The following is a 9,351-nucleotide window of genomic DNA, read 5'->3' as shown; positions in this document are numbered from 1 at the left end:
CACACAACACCAGGTTATAGTCCAACAGGTTTATTTGGAGCACTAGCTTCCAGAGCACTGCTCCTTCATCAGGTGGTTGTGGAGTACACGATTGTAAGACACAGATTTTGTAGCAAGAGTTTACAGTGTGATGTAACTGAAATTATACATTGAAAAATACCTTGATTGTTTGTTAAATCTCTTGTCTGTTAGAATGACCATGTTAGTTTCACTTTCTTCATATGTAAATTGCAAAACCTTTTTTTAAAAGTTGCATTCTCAAGTGTGATTGGTGTTGTGTGATTTTTAAAGCAAAATAATGTTTGCCAAAGCATGACTTTCTACAGTGCTGTGAAATGACTATTTGAAATGCTTTAATTATTAGTTAGAACTAAATATCTTAAATACTAATTTCCTGGAAAGTTCAGAACTATTTATTACTGCTATTTCCTGTCATTTAATTTTACCTTTATCCCCTAGATTTGGTAAAGTGACTGAGCACTGATTGCAATTATATAATAAAATTAACTTCATTGTTTTGTAGTAGTTCTAATTAGTTGAATAATCAGTCTCACTTAAAGGGAGGTTAACAAAAACGTTTACGTTTAACTCATTATCTAAATTGTTTAGAATATAGTTTGTTGAAAAATTCAAACTTCTTTCATTTCACTATCCCCTATTATTTAATTTTAACTTTTCTCCTAGATCGGATTTATTATTAGAACACTTATGTTACAAATTATAAAATTAACTAAAGATTTTAGGCTTGAAACTAATGAAACAATCAAGCCATAATGTTTGGTTGATTAATTTCAATTAAATGTTTACCATGAAAACCTTACTACCAGTAACTCCTTGCCCTGGAGCAGCACTGTGTTTCCAGGACAGGTCTTTAATCTCTGACTCTTAGCTCTAGCTCATATTAAATCTCTGCTCTCACTCTTTGCTCTTTTAAATATCTGCTCTCAGCTCCAGGTCTTCATGGAAAGTGCAGTAGTCAACTCCAAAATTAGGTTCCTAACTCTAAATAAAGGGAACAATGAGGGTATTAGATGCACATTGGCTAGGATGTATTGAGGAAACTTGCTAAAAGGCTGATGGTAGATTGGCAATGGTTCATATTTATAGGAAATGTGTACAAATTACAACAATTATTCACTCCTGTCTGGAGTAAAAACAAAAGATGATGAGTAGCTCAATCATGGCGTGCAAAGAAAATTAAGGTTATTATTTGAGCCAAAGAGAAATTATGAAATTACAAGAAAAAAGCAAGCATTGAGGATTGGAAGCATTTTAGTATTCAGCAAAAGAGGACAAAAATATTTGATCAGCAGGGAAAATAAAGTATGAGAGTAAAATTGCAAGGAATGTAAAACAGGCCATCAATACTTTGATAAATATATGAAGTGAAAAAGATTGGTAAAAACAAATGTAAGTCCCTTATTCACAAGAATTTAAAACATCGAGGAAACTGGGGAAGTGTTAAAAGGAAGAAAGAAATGGCAGAACAATTAAACACATGCTTTGGTTCTGTCTTCACAAAAGAGGACACAAAATAACCTCCCAGAAATGCTGGGGAATCAAGGTTCAACTGAAACAGTGGAATTGAAGCAAATCAATATAAGTAAGAAAATGGTTCTGGAAAAATAAATAGGGTTAAAGACTGACAAGTCTTAAGGGCCTGATAATCTGTTAATATTAGGTACATTCGCAGTCAGAATTTGAGACTCTGGAGCTGTTTCAGCATATTGGAGGGTGGAAAATGTAACCCTACTATTTAAAAAGGGTGGGAAGGAGAAACAGAATATTACAAACCAGTTAGATTAACATCAATAATAGGGAAATGATGGAATCCATTTTAAAAAGTATGAAAATAGAATATTTTGAAAGCATTAATGGAATTGAACAAAGCATCATGGGTTTATGAAAGGTAAACCATGCTAAACAAGTTGGTAGACTAGATAAGGGAGAACCAGTGGATGTGGTGTATTTGGATTTTACTAAGGCTTTTGATAAAGACTTAAGAGGTTAGTGGGCAAAAATGAAAGCACACTGGATGGGGATAACATATTGCCATGGTTTAAGAATTGGTTGACTGACAGGAAACAGAGTGGGAATAAATGGGTCTTTTTCTGAGTGGCAGGTAGAGACATGTTTGGGTCCCAGCTGTTCATGATATATACGAATGATCGGGATGAGGAAGTTAAATGAGATATTTAGTGAATTGAGTGAAATTGAGAAGTTGAGTAAGATACAAGGAGCCTGCAAGGTGATTAAGCTAATCAGTGGGAAAAATATGGCAGATGCAGTACAATGTGTCAAAATGTAAAGTTTTAAACTTTGATGTGAGAAACAGAAAGGAAGAATATCACTTTAATAGCAATTTATTTAAGAAGTGTGGATGTCTAAATGGTATTAGGTGTCCTTGTACACCAGTCAATGAAGGTGGACAGGCAGGTGCAGTAAGCAATTGGTAAAGCAAATGCTACACTGGCCTTCATTGAAATAGGGATGTCTTATTGCAGTTATACAGGGGCTTGGTGAGACATACCTGGAACATTGCATGCAGTTTTAGTCTCCCAATCTAAGAAGCTGTATATTTGCAATAAAAGGAGTGCATCAAAGGTTCATTAGACTAGTACTAGGGATTGTAGGATAGCCTGATAGGGAGAGATTAGTTCAGTTTGTTCTGTATTCAAGAGAGTTTAAAATGATGAAAGGGGATCTGATTGAAATATATACAATTCTAAGACAGCTGGAAGACTAGATGCATGGAGGGTGTTTTCCTCGGTTAGGGAGTCTTCAACCAGAAGCACGGTCTCAGAATACAGTCCATTTCCAACTGAGATGAGGAAACATTTCTTTACTCAAAGAACATATGTAGGAGTCAGCTCAGTCCCTCAAGCCTGCTGCGTCATACAAAACAATCATAGCTAATCTCATCTCAGCCTCAACTTCACTTTTCTGCCAGCATCCCATCACTTTTTAATGTATTATTAGTGAAAGATCAGTCTGTCTCCACCTTAAATTTATTCATTGCCCTATGTCCACAGCCCTGTGGAGTAATGAATTCAAGATTCATTACCATTTGAGACAAGTAATTCCTCCTCATCTCTGTTTCAGAACTGCTTCCCCTTAACTTAAAACTAGTGTGACGAAGCTGTTCATTTTCTCAAGGTTATGATGCCAATGAGATTTTCTTTCTGGGGGGGGTGGGAGGGGTGGTAATTGACCAGGCTCCAACTATGTTGGGTTTGAAAGGTTTTTTGGGGCCTGTTTTGTTTACCCCTAACAGATAATGCCTCCGGCCTAAAGCTTTCATGTCTTAAAAAACTAGTATAATCAATGAGGAATGGCCGGCTAGCTGTGTAGCTCGCCTTCATTTAGGTTAGAGTTTTTGATTTAGTTCAGCAGCAGTGTGTGTGAAGAAAGACTGCTGGGACAAGTCCAGCCGGGTACTCTCTCTCTCTAACTTCAAGCCTGTAAACCCTGGTTGGTTTCATTTTTACTCTTTGATTGAGATTATTGCAAGTATTTTTGGAATAGCATAATTAAGCCAGGATAGTCTTAGATGTTGGATAGGATAAGTTATCTGGTATTCTATTTTCTATTCTGTGTGTTTCATTCCATAATTTTGTAAATAATTCTTTGCTTAAAACTTGGTAGTTGGACCAGCTCATTCCCTCTGGGAATATCTACTATACACTTACCTAAAGCAAATAGCAAAGTGACAGTCTGGGCTACCTGCTTAAAAATGTTTTGAAGGGTCGGGCCTGGTCCATAACAGGGAATCTGGTTCTTTCTTGAATTAGGCATCTGAAGTTTATCTACAACAGTCAGCATTTAAAAGGACACGATATCACAGACTTACACAGACAGGGCAGAATTTTATAGAGGCATGAATCTATGGTGAAAAATGCAGCAGGATCACTTCAGAAGTCCAGTAAGGACTAACTCAACAGTGTTTCCAACGAAGTTCCAGGCAATCAGGAGAGATTCGCAATGGACAGCAACAGGTTGCCTATTAGGAGGGATTATCGCTTGTTAAATGCCTTATTAACTGTACGCTTCACCTCAGCAATGCACAGTTTCCTATCCTACCACCCGCTATGAGAAACCAGATACTAAGAATTCTTGACTTCGGAGTTAGAGCAGGTTACCTGGAGACTTTACCTCCCCAGTGGTCACCAGGCCACACCATCTCAGTGCACAATCCTTCAGCACCAGCACATACACCCCTTGTCCATAGACATCTGACATTTGACATCCCCTCAAGATTCTCGTGGGCACCTCTTCGATCCTTTTGCAGTACACTTACGAAGTACAGATCTCCATTGCAGGCACAGCAGCAACTAGTATCAAAAGGCTGTTGCATGGACACTCTCCAAACTGAGGCAGGCCCCCAGTTCTCAGATTGGAGCTGGTGGCATCTCAGAGCTGCTCTCTTAGCTCCGACCTGTATACTCGCAGCAACCTTACCTTGCCATGCCTTGCTGTCTCTGTTAACGTGTCAGCATTACAGCCAGAGCCTAAAGTTGATCAGTGCTGCCCTACTGGCAACTTTTCTTTTTGCACTGATGCACAGACAGGCTGCTTGTTGTGATCATCATTACTGATGTAGCTGGGAAGGTGGAGGAACTCTTGTTGAATAGCACACACACAGACATCAATCTAACACCCACATCATGTGCCAGTTGCCTCTCAGGCAACAAACAGTGTGGCTTTTCAACCAAATGTTGGAAAGTAGGTGGGAATCTGATCAAGGTGTTGGGGGGTTTGATCAGTCATAGGCACAGTCCACACACAATCCAAGAGGTGGCCACGGTTAGTCATACACTCATGGCAGTTATGGTCAGGGGAGCAGTCTGACTACAGCCCTGTAGAGCCAGCAGCAACAATTAGGGTGATCATGTATCATCAATTAGGGAGCTGTAAAACAATGACCGGGCTCTGGTCAGTGATGTCTAGGGGCTGGTCATCAAAGTCGGTCAGAGTTGTGAAACAAGTCAGTCCTGGGGGAGCGTCCAATTCTGAACCAAATACTTTTAATCATTGAGTCAATCCACCACACATACTTTAAATGAATAAAAATAACTTGTACATATACGTAGAGCTTTTTCCATAGTTATACAATAGTCATTTACTTGTTCTGTTATACACTGTATTTCTTTATACAAGTCCAAGAAAATTTACTCCTGATTTTCTTGGACAAAGAGCTTATTGCTTGGAGTTAAAATGTCTCTGCCATGTAATACCTTTGTCATGAAATTCCAAAATACTTTTCAAGTCATTCTTCATGAGTGCTTGTGTTAAAATATTTTCAGTGGTGTACTTTCTAATAAACGTGTGGAAGAGTCAGGAAATGTCAATTTGTACTGGAAATGATTATCAATGAAGATTCTGCTATCTTTTAGAATTAAAGAATCTCTAATGTATTCAAGCGGGCTATTTGACCCATCGAATCCACAATGATCCTCTGAAGAGCATCCCATGCAGACCTATCACGAAGGCCGAAGGGTCTGTTTCCATACTGTAGGGAATCTAATCTAATCCCCCCACCCTATCCCTTAACCCTGCATTTCCCATGGCTAACCTACACATCCCTAGACACTATGGGCAATTTAGCATGGTCAATCCACCTAAGTTGCACATCTTTGAACTGTGAGAGGAAACTGGAGCACCCGAAGGAAACCCATACAGACATGGGGAGAATGTCAAAACTCCACACAGACAGTCACTCAAGGTTAGAATTGAACCCAGATCCCTGGCAGCAGTGCTAACCACTGAGCCACTGTGGTACTCATTTCAGGAAAATACTGCTGAAAAAAGCAGCACAACCAAGTGGGCATTCCTGGCTACTGACTGTTGCAACTTTTCATTGGTAACTAATTGACCTGTGTTATTGAGGATAAGCAGTACCAAAGTGTTCACACAACAGCCTAGTTCCAAGTCAGATTTTGGATTCACTGCTCACCCTTTCGACCCATGCATTATGTGCTCTGATGATTATTGACAACAGATAAATGACACACTAGCAAAGAGCCCTTTACAGAGAAGGAAAAATGCCACATTTAATTCAAGCATTCCAGCTGATATTTACCAGTCATTACATGGTGCTGCAATCAAATGATATGTGTAATTTAGTTGGGTGTAAATTCACATCAATGTCAGTGAACTGGTTTTGAATATGGAAATAACATGAATAAAATCTGTCAATGTGATAAACAATCCTCAGAACACAAGAAATTAAAACATTAAATGTGCACAAACAAAGCAACTGTCATAAAACTTCTGTTTAATTTGAGATTTGATGAAAGCTATGACTACCTACTCATCGCTTAATATTGTTTTTATGGTATACATGGCACACTTATCCACGCAAAGTCTGTTTCTTTGCAATCTTTTAAAAAGAGTTTGCCAAGTATTCATTAATGCAAATAAATTACATTCTACCACTTTTTCAATTTGAAATAGAAACAAATAATTAACTGATCATTTTACTTTAAATACAAGCATATGATAAGGAAATTGTATTTATTATGACAAGCATATTATGCAAAATGTAAGGCAGTGATTGTAATATTTTTTAGATTGGCAGAGGAGTCTTTGTTTATCTTTAATAATACTGTGTGTTCCAAAACAAAGGATGACATTTGGGATGAACTTATTTAAAATTGAAAGTAAATTTCTGGAAGATGTATTTCAAAGAATTAAAACTTTCCATCATGGAATCTCCACAGTGTGGAAGCAGGTCAGTTGGGCCATGGAGACTACAGCAACACACCGTATAGCACCCCACCCAGACCCATTCCCACTACCTGCAACCCTGCATTTCCCACAGATAATCAACCTAATCTTCATATCCCTGGACATGATGGGCAATTTAGCATGGCCAATCCATCTAACCTGCACATCTTTGGACTGTAGGAGAAAACCAGAGCACCTGGAGGAAACCCACTCAGACAGAGAATGTGTGAACTCCTCTACTGTGCTGCTCAAAATACATTTTTAAAATATTCCTAAAATTACATTTTTCCAACATTCATCAAATTTCCTAATCGATCAGCTTTTGTTTCTAAACTGCTGATAAAATGATTGTGACTAGTCATGTATATAATTTCATACCAATATACAAACCCTGATAAACATTACTGGAGTTTATATAGGAACAACTTATTTCCATTCATTTTTGTGGACAGGGTCATAAATTGTGATTTGCCATTGCCTGTTTCTGTTGACAAAGTCAAAAATCACATGACACCAGGTTACAATCCAACAAGTTAATTTGAAACCACAAGATTTCAGAGCCCACATTCCTTCCTCAGGCAGCTAGTCAAGGAAGGAGCAGGGATTCCAAAAGCTTGTGCTTTCAAATAAACCTGTTGGACTAAAACCTGGTGTCGTGTGATTTTTGACTTTGTCCAGCCCCGGTCCAACACTGACACCTCCACATCGTGTTTCTGTTGAGTCAGGCAACTTATAAACTACATTCAGTTTTGTCACTACAATGACCACATCGTTTAATTGAATGTTTATCAGGTGGCTAACAGCATGCAAGATTGTGAAAATTTCCAGCTCTAAAAGATGCTTAAGGACCTGTTAGAGGAGAGCAGCACCGCTGAAAAGGAACTGCTGCTGTCAGTGCTGCAACTGGAAACAAGAAGGTTAGAGCAGTCCAGGCTATTCAATGCTTCTGGGCTTCTTTAGTACGGGCACCAGCTTTGCTATGGAGCCCAAATTTCCACCCTGACCAATTTTCAGTTTAATGTCAATTCGTACAAATTAATTTGCTTCCATCAACAAATTTTTGGAACATCTGTTCCAACGTGAAACATTCTATCGGCATTATTGTTCATATTACTGAACCAAATATTTTCTTTCCATCCCATTGCAACCCACTTTGAAAATCTTTAATACTTTGCATTCTGACAGCATGCAAGAAGATCTGAACAGGACAGTTCACATTGATTGTTCTCATTGTTCTACCTCTGTTCAGAAGGTGGTAGAGCCTATTTCAAAGGAAAATTGGAAGTATTTATTTCCACAATGCCCTTTTGTTCATGTTCTTGTGAATGGTATGAATTGTAAGCACATGACACCAGTTTCCACTTCTCTGAGCAACCCTTCTTCATTCACCCTCAGCTGCTCCAAACTGGGTATAAAATCTTTACAAGATCATGCTCGTGCTTCATATTTATAGTGACTCATCCAATCTACATCTCACACATTCCTGGGCATGATGTGGAAAAAAGGCTCAATGTATTCCTCTCCAATGCTTCTAACCTCCAAACCTCCTTGTTTTAATTGTGGCAATATATCAGCTCTATTTTTTATTCTTCTCTATTCCTAGATTATAAATGTACATTTTTTCTTCTCTGGTCATCCTCACTTAAAATCAACTCTCAGTCTCCTTCTACAAAACATTTCTGTTTTCCTGCATTCTTAAACTGTACATTAAACTGTTAATATTTAGAATTTTAAAAAATATAATGAATACATAAGTACTGAGGGAGAGGATGTTTATCCATTATCAAGTCAGTTAATTGACATGCATATAGATAAGTAGAAATTTATTATTACTTGCATTTGTGAAAATACAATAAAATGTGTAAACGTTGCCACAAAAATGGTTTTAATTTAATTTAAAATGTTTAATCACATAAATTATATATATAAAAGAGTGAGACAAAGATTTTTTTGGTTCATTCCACAGCCTCTTGCTTTTGCGAAACACCAGGGCCTACCCAACTGCCAAGGATTGAGGCCTTCTTCAACTTACGAGGACCACATCCTGTCCAACCGTCATGGTCTGGAGACCTGTCCAACTGTCAAGGACAGGAGGGCCTCTCAAAACTGCCAAGAACCAGGGGCCTGTCAAAACTGTCAAGGACAGGGGGATCTCTCAAAACTGTCAAGCACCAGGGGCCTGTTCAAACTGTCAAGGACTAGGGGCCTGTTGAAACAGCAGAGGATTGTGATTGATGACAATGAGCACAGCAGCACAAATTCCATGACACAGCAACAGGCTTGTGATGGGTCAGGAGAAGCGCATCAAGAGAGATTGTAGTGATTGGAAAAGGTTGGCCAGGTGGATCTCATTGAGTATAAGATCCCTGATTGGAGTGGTTAACCTGGGCCAATCAGGGAGGTCTGGCTGACAGATAGAAACAGGAGTGACCTACGGCCATACTAGTCTGAAAAAAAAAACGCCAGATCTCGTCTGATCTCGGAAGCTAAGCAGACTCAGGCCTGCTTAGTACTTGGATGGGAGACCGCTTGGGAATACCAGGTGCAGTAGGCTTATGGCGCTGTGGAGTCCGTGGACCACGTGTATATTGGGTGTGGGCGTTTGCACTCCCTTTTTGATTTCCT

At 38.8% G+C, this 9,351-nt stretch overlaps 1 pseudogene; it reads left to right on the top strand.

The window, feature by feature from the left end:
- Window positions 1-9,155: 9,155 nt before the first annotated feature.
- On the top strand, window positions 9,156-9,280 carry LOC122552081 (annotated as a pseudogene).
- The last annotated feature ends 71 nt before the right edge of the window (window positions 9,281-9,351 follow it).

Source organism: Chiloscyllium plagiosum, chromosome 7, assembly GCF_004010195.1.
Source record: "Chiloscyllium plagiosum isolate BGI_BamShark_2017 chromosome 7, ASM401019v2, whole genome shotgun sequence".
Lineage (NCBI taxonomy): Eukaryota > Metazoa > Chordata > Chondrichthyes > Orectolobiformes > Hemiscylliidae > Chiloscyllium > Chiloscyllium plagiosum.
This window is presented reverse-complemented; position numbering and strand designations above follow the sequence as displayed.